Source organism: Pinus tabuliformis, chromosome 5_1 (assembly GCF_031772625.1).
Source record: "Pinus tabuliformis cultivar Carrire ecotype Pingquan chromosome 5_1, CPIR1, whole genome shotgun sequence".
NCBI lineage: Eukaryota > Viridiplantae > Streptophyta > Pinopsida > Pinales > Pinaceae > Pinus > Pinus tabuliformis.
The window spans coordinates 532,166,401-532,182,122 of NC_142305.1; the positions used below are offsets into that span (position 1 = coordinate 532,166,401).

At 39.2% G+C, this 15,722-nt stretch overlaps 2 long non-coding RNA genes across 2 annotated transcripts; both read right to left on the bottom strand.

Annotated features, from left to right (window-relative positions):
- Window positions 1-3,185: 3,185 nt before the first annotated feature.
- Window positions 3,186-5,130, bottom strand: LOC149165886 (uncharacterized). Its single transcript, XR_016260790.1, has 2 exons — window positions 4,507-5,130; window positions 3,186-3,526 (listed from the first exon to the last, which is right to left on the bottom strand). It is a non-coding gene; the product is annotated as an uncharacterized LOC149165886 (long non-coding RNA).
- A 6,801-nt stretch (window positions 5,131-11,931) lies between these two features.
- On the bottom strand, window positions 11,932-13,992 carry LOC149165887 (uncharacterized). The gene is made up of 2 exons (XR_016260791.1): window positions 13,218-13,992; window positions 11,932-12,224 (listed from the first exon to the last, which is right to left on the bottom strand). It is a non-coding gene; the product is annotated as an uncharacterized LOC149165887 (long non-coding RNA).
- Window positions 13,993-15,722: the final 1,730 nt, after the last annotated feature.

Genomic DNA, 15,722 nt, shown 5'->3' on the forward strand with positions numbered 1-15,722 from the left:
TTTTCTTCTTCTTCTTCTTCAATTAATTACATAGATTTGTAGGCACCGACCTGCTAGAGGCACCCACCCCCAAGATGTGCAAGTTGTTACTTGCGGTAGGCTACAACTTGATTGAGGCACCAACCTCATAAATGAGCAACCTTCAACTTGTTGTAGGCTCCAACATGACTGAGGCACCATCCTCAGTGATATGCAAACTTCGACTTGTTGTAGGCTCCAACTTAATTGAAGCTCCAACCTCGATGGAGGCACCCATATCCTTCTTCAACTTCTTGTGGACCACTTTTCAAAATCTTTCAAATTGGATCCATTTGCTTTCCAATTAATATAAATCTTCAAACTAATCAAGCTATTGTTGTCATATTGTTATCAATATGACCTCTCATGCCTTATCCATACTCTAATCCAACCTGCGCATCAATCTAGTCATATAAAATTCATCTCGGAACCTATCTCTGCCATATACTCAACATCAACTATACCTTGTTTGTAAGCTTCCAAAACATATAACAGACATTCTGATCATCAAAAATACATCATCAAGACTCTTCAAGCCTCTAGGACTATCCACCACAACCTCGATCATCATTCTTCTTCCAGAATTCAATTTGGACTTAAAATGAGCCCAAAAGCCTGCAAAAACCATTTGAAACTATATAAAAACCATACAAAAATTAAACCTTCTACAAAATAGCTTATTCGAGGCACGTTCTACAAAAGGGTTTTTTACGGCCACTAGAAAAGTTTAACAATTCGACAAATTCAACACGCCAATAACCCTTCTATAAAAAGAGTTCCAACTGAGTCTACCCAGACTTGGAACACACGACTTGCACTGTACAAACCACATATCATAACCAACTAACCTAATCATTGTGTCAAACCTGTCAGTGAGGCATTGTCACATAACCACAACTCAAATCCTAAACTCAAAAATCATGTGTTAACTCTCTACGGGAAATGCCATACACAAATATGCAGAATGTTTGCTCAAGAGCTCGAACAAATACCAAAAGACCAATCAAGATACCACACCGAACTCGCCACCAAACCGCAGATATATGTTATGTTGATTAATGTTCTATATATCAATGGAGTCATACCACTAGTATTTATACATGTGGGTGTGGTCCTAGCCGACAACAAATTTTTCGTTTGAAACTTTGACAAGCGTATAACCATGGCTTAACCCCTCCAATAATAGAACCGTGACCTAGAGTGACCATATGACCTTACTTTAAATTTTGCACCCAGCCTCATGACCTTGCCATGTGACCCTGACCTAGGGTTCCATGTCCATTCACATGATGTCAACATTACATCATCATGCCACATGGCAATCTTTGAGGGGTACCACGTGTCACTCATTTTTGAGCTTTGGCCAATCAAAATGCACCAAATCCACTTGTCACCCAACATCCCCTAGTGCCACCACGTCATTGTGTTGACATCATCTATTGATTGTGCAAGGAAGCCACATCATCCAACCAAACATTGCCATGTGTCCATCTTACTTATTATGCAAGTGACCACATCTCCAATCAAACACTGCCACATCATGGGTGACTATGCAAAGGGGGCCACATCATCTGCCAATCAAATGCTACCACATGTCATCCCTAAATTAACCACCATGGCAAGACCGCTCCAATTAACCAGTGCACATGTTGGTCTATCTCTATTGTTCGATTTGAAAAAGGTGTATACTCTTTAATCTTGTGTTAAAGGCCATGCAAGTATGGTCATCATCCGTTTTAATTAATTAGACATTGATTCACATGGGAGTTGTGCATTGTTTAACGTATTAATATTTTGGGGTTTTGCTCTACATTTTTGGGCCATCGAGTAATGTTGAGTTTCAAATGGCATGTGTTAAACGTGATGCAAGTCTAGTCATCATCCAGTGTAGATTTAATTAATTAGCCATTGATTCACCCGAGAGTTGTGCATTGTTCAACATATTAATATTTGGGGGTTTTGCCTCATACTTTTGGGTCATCAAGTAATGTTAAGTAAGTTTCAAATGACCATAATTTCTCATCCGAAGGAGTTCTTCAAAGTGGGATATACCGTTGGAATGGTCTCGACGAGGAGTACGCAGCCATGATGTTTATGGGATCATTAAGGCATGGTAACCTTCTAAAAAAACTCAATAAACTTCATACCGCTTTTGACTTCGGTTGATGAGGGCATGCAAGATATCTCGCTGTCATATTGCTTTGTTTGAATCATGAGCTACACTACTACTATCTTGGATATCCCCTTTGACATCAATGACGCTTGTTGTCGTCAATGACAATATTATGTGCAACACTGAATGCATAGAATTGTTCTGAGAAAAAATACGCACCACAGTGAATAAGGGAGGTAGTTATGTATAACAAGGTGAAATCTTGGATGGATCACAATACGTATATGGTTTTTCCCATACGCGCCATAGTTAGGTAGAAGGCAATTATGTATAAAAAAGAGCACAAGCTGAAATCCTGGATGGATCACAGAGTATATGGTTTTGCCTCTAAACCAAACTGCATAGTATGTACATCGTAAAATAGCTTCGGCAATATAATATAAAGTGTTCTTGTTTCAAGAGTGAATGAATTAGTTATTCCTTTTATATCCCAGACCACTATGGATGTTAAATCTAGATTTGCTCGAATAAATTTGGCTGCACCTTTCATATCTTTTTCAATCCCGAATCAGTTTAACCTATGGTATTGTTCAAACTCAACATGAAAGCCTTAAAAGTATCAAACTCCAGTAACTTAAACACCATGGAGTATTAATATGGAGAGAGGGACCACCCGTGATTGTAAATAGTAAACAACAAGGAAGCCTAAATTTTGTTTTCCATGCTTTTATTGTCGTTGTGTGGATTCTAGATATTGGGACTCCAAAGATTCCAGATGCTAGGAATTGAATGCTTGTTTAAATAAATAAGAGAAGGTTTATTTTGTTGTTCCATTGGAATGCCTAGAATGCCAAATGCAAAAAAAAAAAAATTAACAGAGCAAAATGCAAACTTCAAAGTGTGTGTGGAACTTTTCCAGATTTATTGAGGTTTCGGATACTATGAATAGAATTTATTGTTTAAATTCCAAAGGTGTATTTTATTGCTCCATTGAAATACCTAGAATGTTTATGCAAAATAATTAGATAGAGCAAAGTGCAAAGTGTGTCTGATGTGTGGCTGAGGAGCTTCTCCAGATTTTTTTTAAATAAAAAGAGCAGAGTGCAAAGTGTGTCTGATGTATGGCTGAGAAGCTTTTCCAATTTCTTTTTCTTTTTCAAGAATCGCTCGATTAAATTTTGAGAAATTGATCCTCTCTTTTAAATGCTTTTAAAAATATCTTTGCGTTTTTCTTTGCAAAACAACATCCCAAATGGTGTGCATTCCTCTAAAAGGACATCTGCGTTTGTCGGCACCTCTCAAATATCAGCTGCAACACTCCAACATGAATCTTGAGGAGACTGTAAATGATTCAGTCGTTTACAAATCAACTTCGAGGAACTTATGGATGTATTCCTGATTGACAAATCAAATCAACTTTTAGGAACTTATGGAAGTAATCCCTGAAGGATGTCGATAATGAGATTATAAACTCCTCAATTAACGTGGATTTGCCACGATATTAATTTATGATCAAATAAATTGTGAACTGAAATGCAGTAAAAATATTGGAACATTAATAGACAAAGTAAACATCAAATTTCAGCAACATTGGTGAAAATCCCTTAAGTGATATGTCCAGAAACCCACTCCGACCAGGAAAAGAAACCCGAAGGAAGGGGGCTTTCTGTTAAAGAAAAACAAAAATAAATTGACCACTGGTCCAAATGCAATTGGCATGGCTCTATGTGAGAAGCCCTAAAACGATACATCGCAGGACCCCACTCCGGACTAAAAACCCATCGGAAAGTTCCGGTTAAAGAAAAAGACGATAAATTGGAAACGCTTGTGACGCAAAATAAAAGTAAGATCACACCTGGAGAGCTTTTCGAATTAGCTACATAAAAAGAAAGAAAGGTCGGCAGATCCCAACGGGTTAGGTTTCGTTCTCGTCCATGAGGTGTAGATAAGTGAGGTGTTTAGCTCTCCTGGTTTAAATGTCAAATATCAAATCTCATGGGAAATGTTAGATCTCAAATCTCACGGAATAAGGGTTAAATGGGAAGATGGGAAGGGTGAAAGGGTTAAGGTGCGAGTGACATTTAATGGATAAAATGGTCACATCGGACGTTCAGGCTCATTGGAGACAGGACATGACGTCAAGGCTCGGATCTCGATCTCGAAGTCCGGGTGAAGAGTGAGAGGATACTGCAACTAGGTAAATCGTATCGTTCTTCTATCGCCCCAGCCTACGCTCAGCCTCCCTTGGAACGAAAGAAAAGAAAGAAAAAAAAAAAGAACAAAAGCAAGAAGGCTTCTAGAAACACTTTTCAAATTTCAAATCAAACTTAAAGGATTCAAGCATTTGAAATACTTTGACAACATAAATACTATACCCGTTTTGCGGGACAGGAAACTTTTGAGCCCTGTTCCATATCTTTTCATTGCCGCTCCAGATTGCCGTCGAAGAAATTGGTGTGAACAAACTAGTACAATTGTGGATAGGAGAAGGTCTAGTTAACAGCAAACAGCCAACCCATTTAATGAACAAGGCCGTCAAAATACAGGTGCAGTTGGATAGGAGAAGAGCCATGGGCGTCAAAATGCAGGTGCTTGAACAGAGTTGGATAGGAGAAGGGCTGGTGAAGAGAAAACGGGAAACCCATTTAGTGAGTATGGCCATCAAATTGAACACAGTTGCTTGATCTCGAGCAGCCAACAATGATGCCTCTAATGGAATATCCATTAAGTGGGTTTTGTACCGTTTACTAACCCTTCCATATCCACATCCATACACTCTGAACGCATCAATTTCTTCATATGGCAACAAAACAGGTCCCAAGCACCGCAAACCCCTACCGTGGTGCCATTGCTTAATGTTCAGAACGATAAGCTAAGGCTCAGAGGATAAGGTCAGCGTGGGGCACTGAAAATAATTAATATGCACCCATCACCAACAATGCATCCACAAATCCACCATTCATGCTTTGACAACTGACGGACAGTTTTAATAGCGTGGGACTCCGCGTAGATAATAAGCTATTAGGATTCCGCTCTATATTCTAAAACTCGTTTTCACTTTTTCAAATAGCTTGGTCCATGGGTTAATTTCTTTAAAATCTGAAGGAATTTATTGAAATCACAAATTTTACAAGTAACTCTGCATATTGGAAATGTCCTAAAAAAATTTAAAGCGCTGAATCCATATATACAATCAAAAAACAGTTTAAATAATACAAATCAAAATTTCACTTCAATTTTGAAAATCCAAAAAATCACTCTAAAACAATTCTTTTTATTTAAATTAAATTGAACTAATGCCATAACAATTTTTTTAAAACCAAATTAAATAATACAAATCAAAATTTCAAAAAATCCAAAACATCACCCTAAAAACAATTTTTTTAAAATTAAATTGATATCGTGCTGAAACAATTTTTAAAGTTGATTGGAACAAATTTAGGCATCGTCGATCCAATTTCGAAATTTGATACCATGATTTCTAAATGCACCAAAAGTGAACCAATCCTGATTTGATATTAAAATTTTAATATAATTGATTAAGCAAATTCCTATGTGATATTATATTTCATAATTTTAAAGTTAAGTTTTTGATAGATAAAAAAAAAAATTATATACACAACTTTAATAATAAAATAAATTAATTTTCCAAAAATTAAAATTAATTTTTTAAAAAATCCAAAAAAGTGAAATAATAAAATTACAAATCCTAATTAGAATAGTTTTATAATAATTTATTCAACTCTTAAAAATAAGTATTTTTCTAAATTTTGTAAATTTAATGGCTAATTCTTTGTTGGAATGTGTATCTAAATCTATTTAGTGCAACAAATTTATCATGTACAAAAAGAGATTAAATCTCTCTAGCTTTATTTTGAATACAAAATATAAGGAAAATTTTGCACTCTCAACTCTTGGTAGATGTAAATAAGATAATTATATTTATATCCAACTAATGACCACAAAGTAGGTCAAAGGGACAATTGAGTACAATGATGTCCATAAAATGCGGGAGAACCAAACAATCTCCTATAAAAAATAAAATGCATGAATATAAAAGGTATAGTGTGTGAACATAAAAGATACAATGTATGGAATGCCATGACAAAGAAGATCCAGGGGCTAATGGATCTGAGGATCAAACCCCTCTCCTAACATCCAAGGTTGACTAAAGAACACTGAAAAAATTCCACAAAGTTTGTTGCCCTGATGAAGGGTTGGTGGGCGGTGCGGATTGTCCACTAACTCGTTGTCTGGGGATTTTCCACACTGTTAAGGTCTGGAGGACCTAGTCCGTCTCCCAGGGACGAATCTGAGACGATTTCGCTGTTGAGGCCTCGTATGGCGGGGTGAGGTCCCACAAATCCTCACTAGTCTAGAGTCTGGATATGCAATGGTATCAATCGTTCTCTTTGTGCCCCTATCTGAAGGTAGTACCCTGAAAAATGTTGTGATCCTCTATGTGGGCTCTGCTTTGATGGGAGGCTGAAAAATATGCGCTTGGAACCTAAGAGCCTCCTGCATATATAAGACCAAACATCTATGGTCGGCATACCTGAAAAAGTCTGCCAGGGTCTGAGAGTCTCTGAACAAGCAATGGAACCTTCCTCTAAGCTCGTAGTAGACCGAGCATCCAAAAATGAAGTGCACCTCAGTCTCTACTTCCTGTAAATGACATGCCTAGTAGATTCTGTCAGGTCTATCAATCTAGTGGTCCATCTCTACCTGAAGTTTATGAGAACCTACTCTGAATTGGCCTAGAAGAATGTGAAGAGCAAGCATCCAGTGGTGAAACCTATATTGGGGTTGAATAATGACCCCGTCTCTCAACTCCAAGAAGTGTTCAGCGTAGAAGGCCATCTTTGGGCGCAACCCTCCCAGAGGATTGACCTAGGTGACCTAGACAAATTGTGTGTAGATGTCCTCCCTGATGATCTTGTTCAACTCTTGTCTAGTAGGTAGAAGGTGACCATGAGCATCCAAGGAATATCAGAAAGGAGGAAGACGATCCAACTGAATGCCCGCTGACTCTAAGAAATCTGAAACTCCTGTAAACCAACATCTAGCCCGACCCGAGGGAGTAAAGCAAGCAATAGTCTCAAAAGAGCAATATGCCAAGTAAGGGTAACAGTCCCTACTCTTTATCGAGTCTGCAAATCCCCGGACACGATGCAAAAATGAGACCAAATTGAAGATTGCCTCAAGCCGAAAAGGCTGAGCTCCAAACTCTACAAGGATGATGTGGCGAGGTATTATCTGTTTGCATCTAATGATGCAGCGGAGAAGACGACTCTGGACTCTCCCAACTGAAGCCCAATCTGACTCAAGTAAAGATGATCCCCAAATCTCTAATCCATATAGAACAGTGGGACAGATCAAGGTGTCCATGATGCTCATCTTGGACAAGATGTCTTGGAAGTGATGTCAAAAGCATTGTCTCTCGAGAATGGATAAGGATCCATATTGATCTGAGGCTAAACTGAAGCGAGGACCTGAGAATTGCACCCCAAGTACGTATACGTGCTAGTGATCTCAACCTCCTCCCCTCTAAATAGGAAGTGAAGGTCTGAAATTTTCTTCAACCCATTGAAGATCATAACCTTGGTTTTACCTAGGTTGATCGTCAACTGTTGAAGATCGCAAAACAGAGCTAAGGAATCCAGCTGCCTGTATAATCCTTCTGGACATGAGGAGAGGAGGACCACATCGTCAGCAGAGAGTAGAATAGATATCATGACCTGGTGAAACATTGCTCAAGAAGATATTCTCCTCTCTTAGAATTTCACAATGGTCTTTTTTTTTCTTTCAGCTTGCTTCACCATAATACTTAATACAATATTCTTGCTTCTTCCAATTGAGCCTTCAAAGTAGCAATATCATGATGCTGCTTCTTTTGGAGTTTATCTCTTTCTTGGAGTTGCTCGTCTAATTAACTAACCTTTCTTCTTGAAACTTTTAGTTCCTTTACGGCAATCTTAAGTTCTCCTACATAATTTACTTTCGTTTCAATTTCATCTTTCACTTCCTTTCGAATTAGTTGAGGAATATTATTTTCATCTATAACCGAATATGGACATATAAAGGTATAGTGACCTCCTTTTGCACAATTGAAACAAAATGAAATACCTGATTCTTTAGCATCCATGAATATGTAGGAGTCTTCTTTGGGATCACATACATTGCTCACATAATTACAACCCTTCTTTTCCTAAGATAGCTTCTTCTTGCTCTTCCCTTTATTGGTCATAGCTTCCTTGTTCTACCTTCCAATAGTTAACTATTCCTAAAAGAAACATGCTCTGATACCACTTGTTGGACCAAAGATCACATTGAGGGGGGGTGAATCAGCGTTGGAGCAATTTTACCATTTCACAACTTTTATCAATAATTATGTAGCGATGTATCATAACTTATTTGCAACATATCAATGAATAGAACAATGCATCAAGAAGATATTAACATTTCAACAACACATCAAGAACCCATCACATCAACATAAGGAGACACAAAATTTTATGTGGAAACCCATATGAGAGAAAACCACAAATTATTTTTCTTCTTCTTCTTCTTCAATTAATTACATAGATTTGTAGGCACCGACCTGCTAGAGGCACCCACCCCCAAGATGTGCAAGTTGTTACTTGCGGTAGGCTACAACTTGATTGAGGCACCAACCTCATAAATGAGCAACCTTCAACTTATTGTAGGCTCTAACATGACTGAGGCACCATCCTCAGTGATATGCAAACTTCAACTTGTTGTAGGCTCCAACTTAATTGAAGCTCCAACCTCGATGGAGGCACCCATATCCTTCTTCAACTTCTTGTGGACCTCTTTTCAAAATCTTTCAAATTGGATCCATTTGCTTTCCAATTAATATAAATCTTCAAACTAATCAAGCTATTGTTGTCATATTGTTATCAATATGACCTCTCATGCCTTATCCATACTCTAATCCAACCTGCGCATCAATCTAGTCATATAAAATTCATCTCGGAACCTATCTCTGCCATATACTCAACATCAACTATACCTTGTTTGTAAGCTTCCAAAACATATAACAGACATTCTATCATCAAAAATACATCATCAAGACTCTTCATGCCTCTAGGACTATTCACCACTGAACCTTGATCATCATTCTTCTTCCAGAATTCAATTTGGACTTAAAATGAGCCCAAAAGCCTCCAAAAACCATTTGAAACTATATAAAAACCATACAAAAATTAAACCTTCTACAAAATAGCTTATTCGAGGCACGTTCTACAAAAGGGTTTTTTACGGCCACTAGAAAAGTTTAACAATTTGACAAATTCGACACGCCAATAACCCTTCTATAAAAAGACTTCCAACTGAGTCTAACCAGACTTGGAACACACGACTTGCACTGTACAGACCACATATCATAACCAACTAACCTAATCATTGTGTCAAACCTATCGGTGAGGCATTGTCACATAACCACAACTCAAATCCTAAACTCAAAAATCATGTGTTAACTCTCTACGGGAAATGCCATACACAGATATGCAGAATGTTCGCTCGAGAGCTCGAACCAATACCAAAAGACCAATCAAGCTACCACACCGAGCTCACCACCAAACCGCAGATATATGTTATGTTGATTAATGTTCTATATATCAATGGAGTCATACCACTAGTATTTATACATGTGGGTGTGGTCCTAGCCGACAACAAATTTTTCGTTTGAAACTTTGACAAGCGTATAACCATGGCTTAACTCCTCCAATAATAGAACTGTGACCTAGAGTGACCATATGACCTTACTTTAAATTTTGCACCCAGCCTCATGACCTTGCCATGTGACCCTGACCTAGGGTTCCATGTCCATTCACATGATGTCAACATTACATCATCATGTCACATGGCAATCTTTGAGGGGTACCACGTGTCACTCATTTTTGAGCTTTGGCCAATCAAAATGCACCAAATCCACTTGTCACCCAACATCCCCTAGTGCCACCACGTCATTGTGTTGACATCATCTATTGATTGTGCAAGGAAGCCACATCATCCAACCAAACATTGCCATGTGTCCATCTTACTTATTGTGCAAGTGACCACATCTCCAATCAAACACTGCCACATCATGGGTGACTATGCAAAGGGGGCCACATCATCTGCCAATCAAGTGCTACCACATGTCATCCCTAAATTAACCACCATGGCAAGACCGCTCCAATTAACCAGTGCACATGTTGGTCTATCTCTATTGTTCGATTTGAAAAAGGTGTATACACTTTAATCTTGTGTTAAAGGCCATGCAAGTATGGTCATCATCCGTTGTTTTAATTAATTAGCCATTGATTCACATGGGAGTTGTGCATTGTTTAACGTATTAATATTTTGGGGTTTTGCTCTACAGTTTTGGGCCATCGACTAATGTTGAGTTTCAAATGGCATGTGTTAAACGTGATGCAAGTCTAGTCATCATCCAGTGTAGATTTAATTAATTAGCCATTGATTCACCCGAGAGTTGTGCATTGTTCAACATATTAATATTTGGGGGTTTTGCCTCATAGTTTTGGGTCATCAAGTAATGTTAAGTAAGTTTCAAATGACCATAATTTCTCATCCGAAGGAGTTCTTCAAAGTGAATTATACCGTTGGAATGGTCTCGACGAGGAGTACGCAGCCATGATGTTTATGGGATCATTAAGGCATGGTAACCTTGTAAAAAACTCAATAAACTTCATACCGCTTTTGACTTCGCTTGATGAGGGCATGAAAGATATCTTGCTGTCATACTACTTTCTTTGAATCATGAGCTACACTACTACTATCTTGGATATCCCCTTTAACATCAATGACGCTTGTTGTCGTCAATGACAACATTATGTGCAACACTAAGTATACTCCAGTCCAATATGCATAGATTCGTTTTGAGAAAAAATACGCACCACAGTGAATAAGGGAGGTAGTTATGTATAACAAGGTGAAATCTTGGATGGATCACAATACGTATAGGGTTTTTCCCATAGGCACCATAGTTAGGCAGAAGGCAATTATGTATAAAAAAATAGCACAAGCTAAAATCCTGGATGGATCACAATGAGTATATGGTTTTGCCTCTAAACCAGACTGCATAGTATGTACATCGTAAAATAGCTTCCGCAATATAATATAAAGTGTTATTGTTTCAAGAGTGAATGAATTAGTTATTCCTTTTATATCCCAGACCACTATGGATGTTAAATCTAGATTTGCTCGAATAAATTTGGCTGCACCTTTCATATCTTTTTCAATCCTCAATCAGTTTAACCTATGGTATTGTTCAAACTCAACATGCAAGCCTTAAAAGTATCAAACTCCAGTAACTTAAACACCATGGAGTATTTAATATAGAGAGAGGGACCACCCGTGATTGTAAATAGTAAACAACAAGAAAGCCCAAATTTTGTTTTCCATGCTTTTATTGTCGTTGTGTAGATTCTAGATATTGGGACTCCAAAGATTCCAGATGCTAGGAATTGAATGCTTGTTTAAATAAGAGAAGGTTTATTTTGTTGTTCCATTGGAATGCATAGAATGCCAAATGCAAAAAAAAATTGACAGAGCAAAATGCAAACTTCAAAGTGTGTCTGGAACTTTTCCAGATTTATTGAGGTTTCGGATACTATGAATAGAATCTATTGTTTAAATTCCAAAGGTGTATTTTATTGCTCCATTGAAATACCTAGAATGTTTATGCAAAAGAAATAGATAGAGCAAAGTGCAAAGTGTGTCTGATGTGTGGCTGAGGAGCTTCTCCAGATTTTTTTTAAATAAAAGGAGCAGAGTGCAAAGTGTGCCTGATGTATGGCTGAGAAGCTTTTCCAATTTCTTTTTCTTTTTCAAGAATCGCTCGATTAAATTTTGAGAAATTGATCCTCTCTTTTAAATGCTTTTAAAAATATCTTGGCGTTTTTCTTTGCAAAACAACATCCGAAATGGTGTGCATTCCTCTAAAAGGACATCTGCGTTTGTCGGCACCTCTCAAATATCAGCTGCAACACTCCAACATGAATCTTGAGGAGACTGTAAATGATTCAGTCGTTTACAAATCAACTTCGAGGAACTTATGGATGTATTCCTGATTGACAAATCAAATCAACTTTTAGGAACTTATGGAAGTAATCCCTGAAGGATGTCGATGATGAGATTATAAACTCCTCAATTAACGTGGATTTGCCACGATATTAATTTATGATCAAATAAAATGTGAACTGAAATGCAGTAAAAATATTGGAACATTAATAGACAGTAAACATCAATTTTCAGCAACATTGGTGAAAATCCCTTAAGTGATATGTCCAGAAACCCACTCCGACCAGGAAAAAAAACCCGAAGGAAGGGGGCTTTCTGTTAAAGAAAAACAAGAATAAATTGACCACTGGTCCAAATGCAATTGGCATGGCTCTATGTGAGAAGCCCTAAAACGATACATCGCAGGACCCCACTCCGGACTAAAAACCCATGGGAAAATTCCGGTTAAAGAAAAAGACGATAAATTGGAAACGCTTGTGACGCAAAATAAAAGTGAGATCACACCTGGAGAGCTTTTCGAATTAGCTCCATAGAAAGAAAGAAAGGTCGGCAGATCCCAATGGGTTAGGTTTCGTTCTCGTCCATGAGGTGTAGATAAGTGAGGTGTTTAGCTCTCCTGGTTTAAATGTCAAATATCAAATCTCATGGGAAATGTTAGATCTCAAATCTCACGGAATAAGGGTTAAATGGGAAGATCGGAAGGGTGAAAGGGTTAAGGTGCGAGTGACATTTAATGGATAAAATCGTCACATCGGACGTTCAGGCTACGTTCAGGCTCGTTGGAGACAGGACATGACGTCAAGGCTCGGATCCCGATCTCGAAGTCCTGGAGAAGAGTGAGAGGATACTGCAACTAGGTAAATCGTATCGTTCTTCTATCGCCCCCGCCTACGCTCAGCCTCCCTTGGAACGAAAGAAAGAAAGAAAAAGAAAAAAAAAAGAACAAAAGCAAGAAGGCTTCTAGAAACACCTTTCAAATTTCAAATCAAATTTAAAGGATTCAAGCATTTGAAATACTTTGACAACATAAATACTATACCCGTTTTGCGGGACAGGAAACTTTTGAGCCCTGTTCCATATCTTTTCATTGCCGCTCCAGATTGCCGTCGAAGAAATTGGTGTGAACAAACTAGTACAATTGTGGATAGGAGAAGGTCTAGTTAAGAGTAGCCAACCCATTTAACGAACAAGGCCGTCAAAATACAGGTGCAGTTGGATAGGACAAGAGCCATGGGCGTCAAAATGCAGGTGCTTGAACAGTCTTGGATAGGAGAAGGGCTGGTGAAAAAAAAACGGAAACCCATTTAGTGAGTATGGCCATCAAATTGAACACAGTCGCTTGATCTCGAGCAGCCAACAATGATGCCTCTAATGGAATATCCATTAAGTGGGTTTTGTACCGTTTACTAACCCTTCCATATCCACATCCATACACTCTGAACGCATCAATTTCTTCATATGGCAAGAAAACAGGTCCCAAGCACCGCAAACCCCTACCGTGGTGCCATGCTTAATGTTCAGAACGATAAGCTAAGGCTCAGAGGATAAGGTCAGCGTGGGGCACTGAAAATAATTAATATGCACCCATCACCAACAATGCATCCACAAATCCACCATTCATGCTTTGACAACTGACGGACGGTTTTAATAGCGTGGGGCTGCGCGTAGATAATAAGCTATTAGGATTCCGCTCTATATTCTAAAACTCTTTTTCACTTTTCTCTTTGGATACATTCAAATAGCTCGGTCCAACCACAACGAATGGGTTAATTCCCACCAGTCCCTCGGTCCATTTCCGGCGCTCTAGGTAAACCTGTGAAATATTCCAGGTTTTATTATTTTTTGGTTTCAAAATCATAATAAAGATTTTTAGTGTGATTTTTTGGAATTTTTTTGTGTATTTTTTTAGTTTAATTTCTTTAAAATTTAACAGGAATTTATTGAAATCACAAATTTGACTAGTAGCTCTGCACATTGGAAATGTTCTAAAAAACTTTCAAAGTGTTGAATCCATATATACAATCAAAAGAGCAGTTTAAATAAAACAAATCAAATTTTTAGGTTCAAGATCACATCGCTGTGCGTCGGGAAGCCTGAGCTGCTGCGCTCGGCTCTTTTCCGAGTGGTCTGCTCCTGTGGCTCCGCCCTGCCTCGTCCCTCCATTGGCTGTTGTGCGTGGGAGTCCTCTCGCCCTGCGTTTGCCCGCCCTTCTCCCTCCTTTTCCAGCTGCGGGTAGAGCTGGCTCCTCATGGAAGATCCAGAGCCTCCCCCAGGATCTTCCTCCTCCCCTCTTCCATCCTCTGCAGCTAAGGCCTTCAGATCCTTGTTGGCCTCGCTCCCCAAGAAGAAAGCAATGGAAGCCGCTAAGTTCGTCAAAAGACTCGATGACATCCCGGAGATCGCCCTTCCTCCCGAAGGTCCAATCCAAGTAGCCCTTTCGTTGTCGGAACGTGCCCTAGTGGGTCAGTTTACAGGTCTCTGGCCCTCTCCTAAATCAACAGAGAGCTGGGTCTCTAGAAACTGGGTTCCGTTGATCCAGGGCAAGGTAACATCTTACTTTCTGGGAAGAGGATACTTTCTTTTTGAATTCTCAGAAAAAGAAGACAAAGACCTCATATTCAGAAATGGACCCTATTTCATGGGGCCTCAAGGGCTGTACCTGAACAAATGGACGCCAGATTTCGACCCGGCAATGGACGTGCCCTCAGCAGTGCCAGTATGGGTAAGACTCCCCAATCTTCCGGTCCATTGCTGGAACTAGGATTCCCTGAAGCACATCGGGAACACCCTCGGGAAATTCATTGACAGGGCCAACAATAGAGACCAGTATGACTGCGCCAGAATTTACGTGGAGGTGGATCTGGAGGTTGGTCTTCCTGAAGCTGTCAAAATAAGGGTGAGCCCGTGGACACATATTCAGAAACTAGACTATGAGCAGCTGCCGTTCAAATGTCAGAAGTGCCAAGTCCATGGACATTTCACTAGAGACTGCCCGTCCAAAGGGGCTGAAGATAAAGGGAAAGAGGAAGGATGGAATCAGGCGAAGAGATCCAGATCTACCTCCAGGAAGGCCGCAAATGCTAACACCAGAACACCCCAAACAGCGCCTGCTCAGAAGCTGCCCATGGAAAGTCAAGGAAACAGATATGAGATCCTGGGATCAGAAACAATAGTTTCCCAGGATACAGAAACCCCGAAAGAAGTCTCCCCGACTAAATCTAAAAGTGAACCAGAGATTCCCAAAGAAAAGACATCTGAAGACGAGGAAACCCAAGAATCCGATGAGTCGGAGGAAGAAGGGGAAATAAGGGAATCGCAATCCACCCCCAGAAGATCTACAAGAGGCCGAATGTCAACAAAAGAAAAAAGGGAACAAGAAACATACAAAGACAAGCTCCAGGGCAGCCAGCCTACGCTAGAGAAACTCCTATCAAAAACTCCGAAGACGAAGAAGGCCCCAATCCAGAGCTCCAAAGGAGCTCTCCACAACAAAAATAAGTAATGAAGATTGTCTCCTGGAACTGTAGGGGTATGGGATCCAAAG